We start from the raw sequence: 14,703 nt of genomic DNA, 5'->3' as shown, positions 1-14,703 counted from the left end.
TTCTTCTTCAAAAGAAACTATTTAGAATAAAACAAAACAGATCAACTGTGAGTGCATGTTTGAGAGACAGCTACTCTTAAGCTGTGTGAGCCATAAAAAAGATTTTCTTTACTTTTCTAGAAATCTTATGTACACAGCACAAAGCAAAGAGGTCATTTTTTCCCCACTTAAAACACTGGCATTGGCATTACAATGGCAGATACAAAACTTTAAGCTGTAATTTTAGTAATATGCACAAATATTAAGCAGATTACATTTCTTCCATTAGATGTCCATGTAAATTCCACATAAGCCACAACTTCTCTTCAAAAAAGTCCACTAGAGTTTTGAATTCCACATCATCTGCTGTTCAACCAGTTTTGCATGGACAATGATCATGACCAGGTAATCTTCTTCAGGTTTAGCCAGTGCCTTCGCAGGGAATCCAGGAACTGTTGGGAGAACTCACAAGGTGGGAAGGCATGAAGGACCCCGGTGTTTTCCTTGTCTTTGTTGTGTCCCCCTCCCCAGGCTGATCACCCTGGCTGCCTGCTTTTGCTTTCAATAGGACACAAGGTTCCTACACAACCTCTGAGTAGAAGTGTCAGTGTCTGAGGAAGAGGAGGACTGGCTTTAAGAACTTTCAGGTATAGCCAGAAGAATGGCATAATCACTGGGCCCTGCTACTTTGATGCATGAAGTTACTTCATCCAACTTGGGCTGGTCCAAATGGAGACACTGAGTGATCCTGAGCTGGGCCACTTTAGCCCTCCACAAGAAGACTACTAGCCACTTGGAGGTCACCCTGAAACAGTTGCCTGCTGGAAGGAAAGCTGCTGTTCTTCAGTAGAAGCATGCCCTACCAGGTCAAACAGAGTTTGCGAGAGGCTGCTGCCACTGTCCTCCATCCTGTTTTTGGGAAGGGGACTTCACCTTCCAGGAGGCAGTGTTGGTGCTAGATGTTCTCCCATCAGTGTGGTCTTTTTTTCAGAGGACTTTTCCCCTCAATGGGACCACTTGTCTGGTGCTTCCTATCCGTTCAGCTGAGGCAAAGATTTTATGATCTCACTTGTCACCCTGGCTGTTCTCCAAACTACCTCAAAAAACAAACAAACAAAAAACCCAAGTTTGACAGAGTTCATTTTAAAAGCATACAGGGGGCTGGAGATTTAACTACCAATGAAATCTCTTTAATCCCTGTGAGTCTATTTTAAGTTTCCTTTTTCTTTTTGGGTTAGTTTGGCATTTTATATATTTTCCAGGAATTTATCAATTTTATCTCTTTTTAAAACCTGTAATTATTTTCCTATTTTTATTTTCTGATCAGTGTTTTATTTACCTTTGTTGTCTCCTTATTCAGTTTTATCAAAAGTTTATCTTAGTAAACTTTTCAAAAATAGAGCTTTTTTGTTTCATAAATCTCTTCTACTTAAAATCTTACTGTATTGTTTCCTTTATTATGTCTTTTTTCTTCTTTAAGTTTGCTTTGATGTTCCTTTTACAACTTTTTGAGTTGGATGCTTAGCAAACTTCTTTTCAACTTTTGTTGCTTCTTCATAAACATACTTAAAGGTATAAATGTTCTTTCTAAATGTTTTAGTTACTTACCATATATTTTGAATTTCCAAGTTCATTCAATACTAGGTATTTACCCATTTTGATTATAATTTCATTTCTAACCTGTGAGTTATTTAGCAATATGTCATTTTCAAAATTTGAGAAATTTGTAAAGTTTTTGTATTATTAATTTATTGTATTACCTCATGTTTGGAAGATAAAATCTGCATGAAGACTGGGCACAGTGGCTCCTGCCTGTAATCCCAGCATTTTGGGAAGCAGAGGAGGGAGGATCCCTTGAGCCCAGGAGTTTGAGACCAGCCTGGGCAACATAGCGAGAACTTGTCTCTACAAAAAAAATTTTGACAAATAATTGGGTGGGGTGATGTGTACCTGTAGTAGTTCCAGCTATGCAGGAGACTGAGGTGGGAGGACGGCTTAAGCCCAGGAGTTAGAGGTTGCAGTGATCTATGATCATGCCACTGCATACCAGCCTGGGAGACACAGGTAGAGCTTGTTTCAAAAAAACCCAAAAACTGCATAATATTGTCCCTAAGCTTATTGGAACTTTCTGTAAGCCTAATCTACTAGGATAAATATGCACATGATTCTAAAAATATGTATGTGCTATTTGTTACATAAACTTGTAGCATATATGTATATACATATAATCATACCATTGGAACATTCATATTAAAGATCTGAACAACGTAAGTAATAGTATGAGTCTATTAATTATAATGTTTAGATAAAAATCTGTTTAATTTTTGCTTAGTACATTTATTTTCTCATTAAATTTTGTTTTAATGTGTCTCAAAATTTTGTGAGAGATTTGTGGTCAAGTAGTTTCCATTAGAAAGTACTGATTTTAAAAACTAATAACTTAAAACTTCTCCCCCTTACACACACAGAAAAACCCAAAGTGGTCCACAAAACGTTGTCCTTTTCTTTTGATGGTTTTATGATACATTGTTTTCATTAACCAGTCTTTTACTATTAAACTTAAATGGCCAGTTGAAACAAACAGTTCTGAGACCTTTCTTTCACCACTGATTAAGACTGAGGTTGAAGATATTAGGGGTAATATTCATTTGGGCTTTCTGGGGAGACTTGGTGACCTTGCCAGCTCCAGCAGCCTTCTTGTCCACTGCTTTGATGACACCCATGGCAACTATCTGTTTCATATCACGAACAGCAAAGTGACATAGAGGTGGATAGTCTGAAAAGCTCTTAACACACTGCTTAGTGCATTTCTGATAGTTGGGTGTTAAAAAAACTCCCAACAATTTATATATTTCTGTACTTTATCAGTTAGTGTAACCTATTATTAGGTGCATATATATATTTGCAATGGTTATATCTTCTCACTGTTGTTTTATTTACCCCCCACCTTAAATTCCCTTTTGTCAGCTATTATGATTGTGATTCTGGCTTTCTTTGGGTTTCTGTTTCTGTTTCTGTTTTTTTGTCATTCACTGTTTCATTTTCAAACTGATTATATCTTTTGGTTTTTTTTTTTTAATTTTTTATTGGATTTTAGGTTTTGGGGTACATGAGCAGAGCATGCAAGACAGTTGCGTAGGTACACACATGGCAGTGTGCTTTTCTTTCCTTCTCCCCTTCACCCACATTTGGCATTTCTCCCCAGGCTATCCCTCCCCACCTCCCCCTCCCACTGGCCCTCCCCTTTTCCCCCCAATAGACCCCATTGTTTAGTACTCCCCTTTCTGTGTCCATGTGTTCTCATTTTTCATCACCCGCCTATGAGTGAGAATATGCGGTGTTTCATTTTCTGTTCTTATGTCAGTTTGCTGAGGATGATGTTCTCCAGATTCATCCATGTCCCTACAAACGACACAAACTCATCATTTCTGATCGCTGCATAATATTCCATGGTGTATATGTGCCACATTTTTCCAATCCAGTCTATCATCAATGGGCATTTGGGTTGATTCCAGGTCTTTGCTATTGTAAACAGTGCTGCAATGAACATTCGTGTACATGTGTCCTTATAGTAGAACGATTTATAGTTTTTTGGATATATACCCAGTAATGGGATTGCTGGGTCAAATGGAATTTCTATTTCTAAGGCCTTGAGGAATCGCCACACTGTCTTCCACAATGGTTGAACTAATTTACACTCCCACCAACAGTGTCAAAGTGTTCCTTTTTCTCCACATCCTCTCCAGCATCTGTTGTCTCCAGATGTTTTAATGATCACCATTCTAACTGGCGTGAGATGGTATCTCAATGTGGTTTTGATTTGCATCTCTCTGATGACCAGTGACGAGGAGCATTTTTTCATATGATTGTTGGCCTCATATATGTCTTCTTTCGTAAAGTATCTGTTCATATCCTTTGCCCACTTTGGAATGGGCTTGTTTGTTTTTTTCCTGTAAATCTGTTTGAGTTCTTTGTAAATTTTGGATATCAGCCCTTTGTCAGATGGGTAAACTGCAAAAATTTTTTCCCATTCTGTCGATTGCCGATCCACTCTAGTGATTGTTTCTTTTGCCGTGCAGAAGCTGTGGAGTTTGATTAGGTCCCATTTGTCTATTTTGGCTTTTGTTGCCAATGCTTTTGGTGTTTTGTTCATGAAGTCCTTGCCTACTCCTATGTCCTGGATGGTTTTGCCTAGATTTCCTTTTAGGGTTTTTATGGTGCCAGGTCTTATGTTTAAGTCTTTAATCCATCTGGAGTTAATTTCAGTGTAAGGGGTCAGGAAGGGGTCCAGTTTCTGCTTTCTGCACATGGCTAGCCAGTTTTCCCAACACCATTTGTTAAATAGGAAATCCTTTCCCCCTTGCTTGTTTTTGTCAGGTTTATCGAAGATTGTATAGTTGTAGATATGTTGTGTTGCCTCCGGTGCCTCTGTTTTGTTCCATTGGTCTATATCTCTGTTTTGGTACCAGTACCATGCTGTTTTGATTACTGTAGCCTTGTAGTATAGTTTGAAATCCGGTAGTGTGATGCCCCCCGCTGTGTTCTTTTTGCTTAGAATTGACTTGGCTATGCAGGCTCTCTTTTGGTTCCATATGAAGTTCATGGTGGTTTTTTCCAGTTCTGTGAAGAAAGTCAATGGTAGCTTGATGGGGATAGCGTTGATTCTGTAAATTACTTTGGGCAGTATTGCCATTTTCACGATATTAATTCTTCCTAACCATGAACATGGAATGTTTCTCCATCTGTTTGTGTCCTCTCTGATTTCATTTTGTGAGCAGTGGTTTGTAGTTCTCCTTAAAGAGGTCCCTTACGTTCCTTGTGAGTTGTATTCCAAGGTATTTTATTCTTTTTGTAGCAATTGTGAATGGCAGTTCCTTCTTGATTTGGCTTTCTTTAAGTCTGTTATTGGTGTAGACGAATGCTTGTGATTTTTGCACATTGATTTTATATCCTGAGACTTTGCTGAAGTTGCTTATCAGTTTCAGGAGTTTTTGGGCTGAGGTGATGGGGTCTTCTAGGTATACTATCATGTCGTCTGCAAATAGAGACAATTTGGCTTCCACCTTTCCTATTTGAATACCCTTTATTTCTTTTTCTTGCCTGATTGCTCTGGCTAGAACTTCCAGAACTATATTGAATAGGAGTCGTGAAAGAGGGCATCCTTGTCTAGTGCCAGATTTCAAAGGGAATGCTTCCAGTTTTTGCCCATTCAGTATGATATTGGCTGTTGGTTTGTCATAAATAGCTTTTATTACTTTGAGATACGTTCCATTGATACCGAGTTTATTGAGGGTTTTTAGCATAAAGGGCTGTTGAATTTTGTCAAATGCCTTCTCTGTGTCAATTGAGATAATCATGTGGTTTTTGTTTTTGGTTCTGTTTATGTGGTAAATTACGTTGATAGACTTGCGTATGTTGAACCAGCCTTGCATCCCTGGGATGAATGCTACTTGAACATGGTGAATAAGTTTTTTGATTTGCTGTTGCATTCCACTTGCCAATATTTTATTGAAGATTTTTGCATCTATGTTCATCATGGATATTGGCCTGAAGTTTTCTTTCCTGTTGGGTCTCTGCCGGGTTTTGGTATCAGAATGATGTTGGTCTTGTAAAATGATTTGGGAAGTATTCCCTCTTTTTGGATTGTTTGAAATAGTTTTAGAAGGAATGGTACCAGCTCCTCTTTGTGTGTCTGGTAGAATTCGGCTGTGAACCCATCTGGACCTGGGCTTTTTTTGTGTGGTAGGCTCTTAATTGCTGCCTCGACTTCTGACCTTGTTATTGGTCTATTCATAATTTCAGCTTCCTCCTGCTTTAGGCTTGGGAGGACACAGGAGTCCAGGAATTTATCCATTTCTTCCAGGTTTACTAGTTTATGTGCATAGAGTTGTTTGTAATATTCTCTCATGATGGTTTGAATTTCTGTGGAATCTGTGGTGATTCCCCCTTTATCATTTTTTATTGCATCTAATTGGTTGTACTCTCTTTTATTTTTAATCAGTATGGCTAGTGGTCTGTCTATTTTGTTGATCTTTTCAAAAACCCAGCTCTTGGATTTATTGATTTTTTGAAGGGTTTTTCGTGTCTCAATCTCCTTCAGTTCAGCTCTGATCTTAGTTATTTCTTGTCTTCTGCTGGGTTTTGAGTTTTTTTGATCTTACTCCTCTAGCTCTTTCAATTTTGACAATAGGGTGTCAGTTTTGGATCTCTCCATTCTCCTCATATGGGCACTTATTGCTATATACTTTCCTCTAGAGACTGCTTTAAATGTGTCCCAGAGGTTCTGGCATGTTGTGTCTTCGTTCTCATTGGTTTCAAAGAACTTCTTTATTTCTGCCTTCATTTTGTTGTTTACCCAGTCAACATTCAAGAGCCAGTTGTTCAGTTTCCATGAAGCTGTGCAGTTCTGGGTTGGTTTCTGTATTCTGAGTTCTAACTTGATTGCACTATGGTCTGAGAGGCTGTTTGTTATGATTTCAGTTGTTTTGCATTTGTTGAGCAGTGCTTTACTTCCAATTATGTGGTCAATTTTTGAGTAGGTGTGATGTGGTGCTGAGAAGAATGTATATTCTGTGGATTTGGGGTGGAGAGTTCTGTAAATGTCTATCAGGTTTGCTTGCTCCAGGTCTGAGTTCAAGCCCTGGATATCCTTGTTGATTTTCTGTCTGGTTGATCTGTCTAATATTGACAGTGGAGTGTTAAAGTCTCCCACTATTATTGTGTGGGAGTCTAAGTCTCTTTGTAAGTCATTAAGAACTTGCCTTATGTATCTGGGTGCTCCTGCATTGGGTCCATATATGTTCAGGATCGTTAGCTCTTCTTGTTGTATCGATCCTTTTACCATTATGTAATGTCCTTCTTTGTCTCTTTTGATCTTTGTTGCTTTAAAGTCTATTTTATCAGAGATGAGAATTGCAACTCCTGCTTTTTTTTGCTCTCCATTTGCTTGGTAAATCTTCCTCCATCCCTTTATTTTGAGCCTTTGTGTATCCTTGCATGTGAGATGGGTTTCCTGGATACAGCACACTGATGGGTTTTGGATTTTTATCCAGTTTGCCAGTCTGTGTCTTTTGATTGGTGCATTTAGTCCATTTACATTTAGGGTTAATATTGTTATGTGTGAATTTGATACTGCCATTTTGATGCTAAGTGGCTGTATTGCCTGTTAGTTGTTGTAGATTGTTCATTATGTTGATGCTCTTTAGCATTTAGTGTGATTTAGGAATGGCTGGTACTGGTTGTTCCTTTCTATGTGTAGTGCCTCTTTTAGGAGCTCTTGTAAAGCAGGCCTGGTGGTGACAAAATCTCTGAGTACTTGCTTGTTCACAAAGGATTTCATTTTTTCTTCACTTCTGAAGCTCAGTTTGGCTGGATATGAAATTCTGGGTTGAAAGTTCTTTTCTTTAAGAATGTTGAATATTGGCCCCCACTCTCTTCTGGCTTGTAGTGTTTCTGCTGAGAGATCTGCTGTGAGTCTGATGGGCTTCCCTTTGTGGGTGACCCGACCTTTCTCTCTGGCTGCCCTTAGTATTTTCTCCTTTTTTTCAACCTTGTTGAATCTGACGATTATGTGCCTTGGGGTTGCTCTTCTTGCGGAATATCTTTGTGGTGTTCTCTGTATTTCCTGCATTTGAGTGTTGGCCTGTCTTGCTAGGTGGGGGAAGTTTTTCTGGATGATGTCCTGAAGAGTATTTTCCAGCTTGGATTCATTCTCTTCGTCCCCTTCTGGTACACCTATCAAACATAGGTTAGGTCTTTTCACATGGTCCCACATTTCTTGGAGACTTTGTTCATTCCTTTTTGTGCTTTTTTCTCTAATCTTGGTTTCTCATTTAATTTCATTGAGTTGGTCTTCGACTTCAGATATTCTTTCTTCTGCTTGGTCAATTAGGCTATTGAAACTTGTGCATGCTTCGCGAAGTTCTCGTATTGTGTTTTTCAGCTCCTTTAATTTGTTCATATTCCTCTCTAAGTTATCCATTCTTGTTATCATTTCCTCATATCTTTTTTTAAGTTCCTTAGTTTCTTTGCATTGATTTAATACATGTTCTTTTAGCTCACAAAAGTTTCTCATTATCCACCTTCTGAAGTCTAATTCCATCATTTCGTCACAGTCATTGTCCGTCCAGCTTTGTTCCTTTGCTGGTGAGGAGTTTTGGTCCTTTCTAGGAGGCGAGGTGTTCTGGTTTCGGGTGTTTTCCTCCTTTTTTCACTGGTTTCTTCCCATCTTTGTGGGTTTATCCGCTTGTCGTCTGCATAGTTGCTGACTTTTCGATTGGGTCTCTGAGTGGACACCCAGATTGTTGATGATGAAGTATTTCTGTTACTTGGTTTTTCTTCTACCAGCTAGCCCCTTCGCTGTACGACTGCTGAGGTCCACTCCAGGCCCTGCTTGTCTGGGGTGCACCTCTAGCAGCTGTGGCACAGTGAGGGATGCTACCCGTTTCTTTTTCTGCTATCTTTGTCCCAGGATGATGCCTGCCAAATGTCAGTCTTTTGGATATAGAGGGGTCAGGAAGCTGCTTGAGGAGACAGTCTGTACTTTTTTGGAGCTGAATTGCTGAGCTGTGAGCTCTGTTGTTCATTCAGGGCTGTTAGGCTGCTATGTTTGATTCTGCTGCAACAGAGCTCATGAAAAAAACCCTTTTTTTCTCAAATGCTCTGTGTTGGTGGGTTCGGGCTTTATTTTTCGATGTCCGTTGAGGTGTCCTGCCCAGCTAGAAGGCAGACTAGCCACTGTTTGGCTGCCGAGGCTCCGCCCTGCTGTTGTGTGATTCGCCCTGTTCCTGCAGGCTCTGCTGTGGTCTCCGCCATGCCCTGCGGCGGAGTCTCTTCGTTGTAGCGTGTTGCCTTGGCAACGGCAGGCTGCGTCAGCAGTGGGCGTGTATCTCAGTAGGGACGGGTTGCCTCAGCAACAGCTGGCTGCATCAGCAGTGTGCGTGTATCTCAGTTGGGGCGGGTTGCCTCGGTAGTGGTGGACGCCCCTCCCCCACAGAGCATCTCGGACCGTCTGCTCGGGATAGTTTGAAATTGCGGTTTTGTTCGTCCCACTGGGTACCCCAAATGCTCTGTCCCTGCAATCACCTGGGCTGGCCTACTGTCCAAGTCTCTTTCAGTCTCAAGTCCAGCCCTCTCAAGTCTCAGGTTGCTGGTTCAACAGGGCACCCGGACAAGCGCGCCCTGTGGGGATTGCTGGGTAGGGCCGGCAGCCGCTGCCCTAGCTGCCAGCTTCGCCAGGCAGACTACTGCCTGGCGTCCTGTGTCTTTTTTATACTTGGGAGTTTCCCCGTTCTGTGGGCAACAAAGATCAGTCTGGAAATGCAGCTCCAACTCACCTCTTTGCGGATTCAACGAGAGCTCCAATCCTGGGTTGTTCTCACAGCGCCATCTTGAGTCCTCCTCATCTTTTGGTTTTAAGAATGTTTCTTACAGAAAACATATTTTTGGATTTCATTTTTATTTCTTAATACTATAGAGAGGATTTTTCTTTTTATTTGTGAATTTAAACCATTTACATTTATTGTAATTTTTAATTACATTAGGAATTATTTATTCCATATTTTATATTTTCAATTTACTCAACTTTCTTTTGTTTTCTATTGGCTTGAAAATTATGTATTCTAATTTTGTTTCATTATGGCTAGCCTGAAGACCCTTAATCAGTTTGTTTATTATTGTGAATTTCTTTAATTTATCAGTATCTGTATATTCCTCCTAACTGAACAATTAATTTAGTGGACTTGTGTGTATATACGTATATTAGCTATTGTTCATATTAATATATGTGAATTCATATATGTCACAGAAGTATATCCTAATAGATCAGCTTCTCTGAATGAACCCGATTATACCCAGATTCAGAAAGAGAGAAAAGTAAGAGATGAGAAAAAGCCTAAACCTAGAAACATTAGAATAGGATTTAAGAACATCAAGATAAGGAAATAATTCAAAAAACTTCTCCAGAGGTAGTGAAGACATCAACTGTTAGAACACAAATCAGATTAGAACAGTACACAGAAGATGACAAAAAGGAAACAATGTTTTTTAAATACCAAAGGAAAGGCCAGGTTCGGTGGCTCATGCCTGTAATTCCATCACTTTGGGAGGTGGAGGTGAGTGGATCACTTGAGCCTAGGAGTTCCAGACCAGCCTGGGCAACATGGCAAAACCCTATCTCTACAAAAATATAAAAATTAGCCATTCATGGCAGTACATTCCTATAGTACCAGCTACTTGGGAGGCTGAGGTGGGAGGATCACCTTAATTCTTAGGAGGTGGAGGCTTCAGTGAGCCATGATCGTGCCACTGCACTCCAGCTTGAGTAACAAAGTGGGATCCTGTCTCTACATAATTAAATACATACATAAATAAATAAATGAAAATAAATTTGAACCTAGAATTGTATATCCAGGAAAATTGTCTTTCAACTGTGATGGCCTAATATATATACTTTAGATGAGACCAAGAATGAAGTTTCATCACACAAAGAAACATACTGAAAACATGTTGCAAGCAATCCTCAATATTTAAGAAACATGGTAAAGGTGATAAAATTCTCTGGTAAAGTTTGTATGTCCTCATTAAGGTGAGGAAAAAAAACCCAAATTTACAGTGTATCCAGAACAACTTATAATTAAAATTTGAGACAAAATCAATGTGATAGGATTGATGAATGGGAATATATACATCACAGAAATTCGACCTAATGAAATTGTAAGAGCTGGTCAAGCAGCCTCTGTAAGAAGATTATCTGTACTTCCAATGCTAGAGCTTTGAAACTAGAGAGCAGGCAGTTTGGAAGGGGAGATGAAGTAAAGTGAAGGTGAGTAAGAACAAGCTGGAACCCACAAGCTAGAGCCTGTGAGGACAAACAATTTGTATTAGTGATTGTTGCTTCTAACCTTGATTGTGCATGTTTATTGCAGAAACCAGAGTCCTGCATCACAGTTGCTAAGCACACACCTAGCCCAGGAGTCAAGAGAAACTTAATGGGGAAAGTCGAGCAACTGGAGGATCCACTGATGCTTCCCACAAAGAAGGAGAGCTGGTAGACAAGGCGTAATGCCCAGCAAACCTTTCACAGGGTTCTCTCTTGTGGCCCACCCTAATTAGAAATATACAGGAAAGGGAATTTTAGGACGTGCAGTTCAGTCTAGTAACATTGACATGCTACAAAGCCACTGTTCACCAGTATTTGCACTCTCCTTCCACCCTCCACATCTCTTAGCTTTCATTTACATCTTCTCTTTACCCTTTGTTGCTGACCTTCAGGAGAGCTTCTCCATCTGTTCTTTCAACTGACTGCTTTACTCATCACCACCTTTATCCATTTTGCTATATAGCTTATTCACTGCTTTATTTACTTCAATTGTTATATATCCCATCCTTAATATTCAACTTGGTCCTTTTTTATGTTTTCTTATTCTTGCTTCATATTGCTGATTATCAACCTTAACTTAATATATTCATCATTGTATTAATTTCTTGGCCTACCTCTTCTCATACTGCTAATTTAGATGGCTTATATTGTTGAGTTTGTTGTCTTTCTTATGTGATAGTTGTATTCTTTATATGGCTTTTTGATTATGTTGTCTTGAAATCTGTTCCTCTTGGAATATCAGTTACTAGCCATGGTTACATGCTGGGAAGGTGCTAAATCCCAGCCTGCACTTCATGTACCCCCAGGTGAATTAAAGCTTTGGAAAGCACCCAGGGGATGGAACCTTGGGACCTGCAGAGCTGATGGTAATTAATCCAATTTTCCCACCATCCACAAGTCATGTCTCTACTCCATGTTTCACATTTAAACTCTCTACAAGCAGTCTGCATGGATTTCATTCACATTCCCTGGGGGTTTGAAATGGGAGTAGTACATCAGTGAAGTCCAGGATACTGGTTGGCACACGTTCTTTTTCCTGCAGGGCTTTGGTTCAGCACTTGTAGTATCTGCCTGACACCTGTAGCGTAGGCTGCTGGTGCCAATCTCTACGGTGACTGGGCAGACTGTGATGGTCCACGTGGCAGAACAGAAACAGAAATGCAGTTCTCCTTGGACATTCTTCTAGCAGCTACCTCTGACTGCCTTTCCCAGGGCTGAAGCGATTCTCTCTTTTCCTTCCCCCACGTAAAACAATCCTGAGTCTTCAGACTCCCGCAGGGCCTTCTTACAGTGTTTTATTTTATTTTATGATTTGTTATTAGTTTCTCAAATCTGCTTCCCTATGGCTTCTATTGTTTCTCTAGGGTTGATTTTCAGAAGGAGCCAGTGGCCAATGTAGTTTTTCATTTTGACAGGATGAGAGAATGGTTTGTAGAATGAGCAGGTGTATCATAGAAAGGAAAGAAATGGAGACAGGAGATGGATGAGTCTTAGGGAGGGAAAGGCTATGAAGGTACAGCAAGAGATGCTGTTCTCTACATTTAATTTTTATTTTAATGTGTGTATGTGTGTGTGTGCACATGTGTGCATGTGTGCATGCTTGTGTGTACATATACTTTAAAAGTGAAATAATGCTGTCAGGCTTATAATAAAAATAACAGTCCTCACCCTTCCCTAATCCACAGTTCTGCTCCCTTAAGGCAAAAATTTTCAACTTTTATTTTTACTGTTTTTTTCTCTGGTATTTGCCTCCACATTTTAAATAAATGCTTATATCATTATTTCTTGATTTTAAACTGTTGGTTATTTTCTTTGGCTTCCTGGCATGGAGAATGAGGCGCTAGGCCATGTGTCCACTGTGTTGCCCTTCTCACACATTCCCTTCCCCTCCTTACTTCATTCTTCCAATATAGTTAGGTCATTGCTTCATTATCAGCACTCAATGTTTACACCCTTGTGTCCATGTGAATACAGTTCACACCTTAGACATGTAGCACACTAAGGTTATATTGCTTTTCTTATATAACATTTTAGTTTCTTAGGATTAATACTTGCCTTTTCCAGCTCCCCAAGTTGTTCAGTGAATCACGTGCCTATCCTAATTCTCTGACAGTTGTAGGATATTTCAGTAGAGTTGAACACGTCAGGCAATCTCTCTGATTCCTCCCCACCCTCAGCGCGGGCTCTATCTTTCTGCTCCATGCTGGATTCTGTTCTCTTTCCCTGCATCAGGATCTTGGGAATTTCCTTTGCCTGCTTCCTTGTGTTAGATTTCCAATTTCCTAATTTTGTGTCTCCCTCTTTCTTGGTTCATTCTCAATGTTTGGTGAAGAAACTAGTATCTTCTAATGCCTTCCTTAGAGAAGCCATAAGAGGTAAAAGTTTATGTCAGTGCATAGCGGTCAGTTGTTATTCAGGCTGCCTGCAGTTTCTGAACATTGTTTTAGCAGTTTCCCACATTATATATTCTGTGTTCTCAACCAAAAAATTTTTCAGATCATTTTCCAGTTGTGAGATTGCAGACATGTGGTTTTAATTCTACCAGTCAACTGCATCTGTGCCAGATTCAAAATCTGGGCCCAGAACTAAATTATTTGGGAACGAGGCAGGGTCTGAGGTTCTTATTTTGCTAGTGAAGCTCTGGGCCTGGCAGTACAGTATAGCAGGACTCTGGAGTCTAAATGTGTGATCACAGTACCTGGTTTGTCAACCTCCTGGTGATGGAAGAGGCCGCAGGTTGGAACTGGCACTGATGGCAGTAGTCTCCTGGTTTGGTGGCTTGTGTGAGCAGCTTTGTGCTGTGGTGCTGGGTGTCACCCTTGGAAACACAGTCCATTTCCTTCCCTCGGTCTGTGAGCTCTCACTATGCCATAATTAGTCCTTTTGGCTTAGACTGGCTACAGTAATTTCTGCTTTGCTAGAGTAACTTGGTTAATACATCCTTTGTATGCCTAAAGATGTCCTTGTTCTTCTGTAATACATAAGTTTGGTCCGGTATAGAATTTTAATTTGGAAACCATTTTTCTTCAAAACCTAGAAAGCATTTCTCCAATGCCTCTGGCTTCTACTGTTGCTGCTGAGAAGTCCAAAGCCGTTCCATTTTCTGACACCATGTATATGATTTGCTTCTTCTCTCTAAAGCTTTTCTGTTTTATCTCAAAATAGTATCTATTCTTAATTTTTTTGGTTTATATTATCAAATTTACAAACGTTATATTTTACTTACTTATTATTATTAGTTTTTAGAGACAGGGCTTCACTCTGTTGCCCAGGCTGGAATGCAGCAGCACATTCATAGCTCACTGCAGCCTCAGACTCCTGGATGCAAGTGATCTTCCCACTTCAGCTTCCTAAGTAGCTGGGACTCTGTGTCCAGCTAATTTTTTAAATTTTTGGTAGAGGTGGAGTCTTGTTTGTTGTCCAGGCTGGTCTTGAACCCCTGATTTCAAGTGATCCTTCCGCCTTGGCCTCCCAAACTGCTGGGATGACAAGCGTAAACCACTGTGCCTGGCAAAAGGTCATATTTTAAAGAGTCAAAGAGTTCTGTTGTCATATGAAAACCAGCTTGTTTCCTCACTTCACCCCTCTCATTTTCTTATCATCAGAAACAACCACTTTCACCACAATATGTAGTAACAGCACAATTAAATGTATTTTTGTGCATATGAAATTGATCCTAGTAAATCTTTCAATATGATTACATTTGACTGTTATTCACATTTTCAAGAAAACATTATCCATGAAAGCAGATGACTGCCTTGCACCTAAACAGACTTTGGGGTGTAGGAGTTAGAGATCCTTAAATAGCAGTTGTTAGTGGGTTTTTCTCCTCTGAAGAATATTTC

General features: G+C 40.0%; 1 pseudogene; it reads right to left on the bottom strand.

Moving 5' to 3' along the window:
* Positions 1-318: 318 nt before the first annotated feature.
* On the bottom strand, positions 319-13,694 carry LOC100387640 (RNA-binding protein 15 pseudogene; annotated as a pseudogene).
* Between the last annotated feature and the right edge of the window lie 1,009 nt (positions 13,695-14,703).

Source organism: Callithrix jacchus, chromosome 2 (genome assembly GCF_049354715.1).
Source record: "Callithrix jacchus isolate 240 chromosome 2, calJac240_pri, whole genome shotgun sequence".
Classification (NCBI taxonomy): Eukaryota; Metazoa; Chordata; class Mammalia; order Primates; family Cebidae; genus Callithrix; species Callithrix jacchus.
The sequence above is the reverse complement of the archived record's forward strand: the minus strand, read 5'-3'. Positions and strand labels throughout refer to the sequence as shown.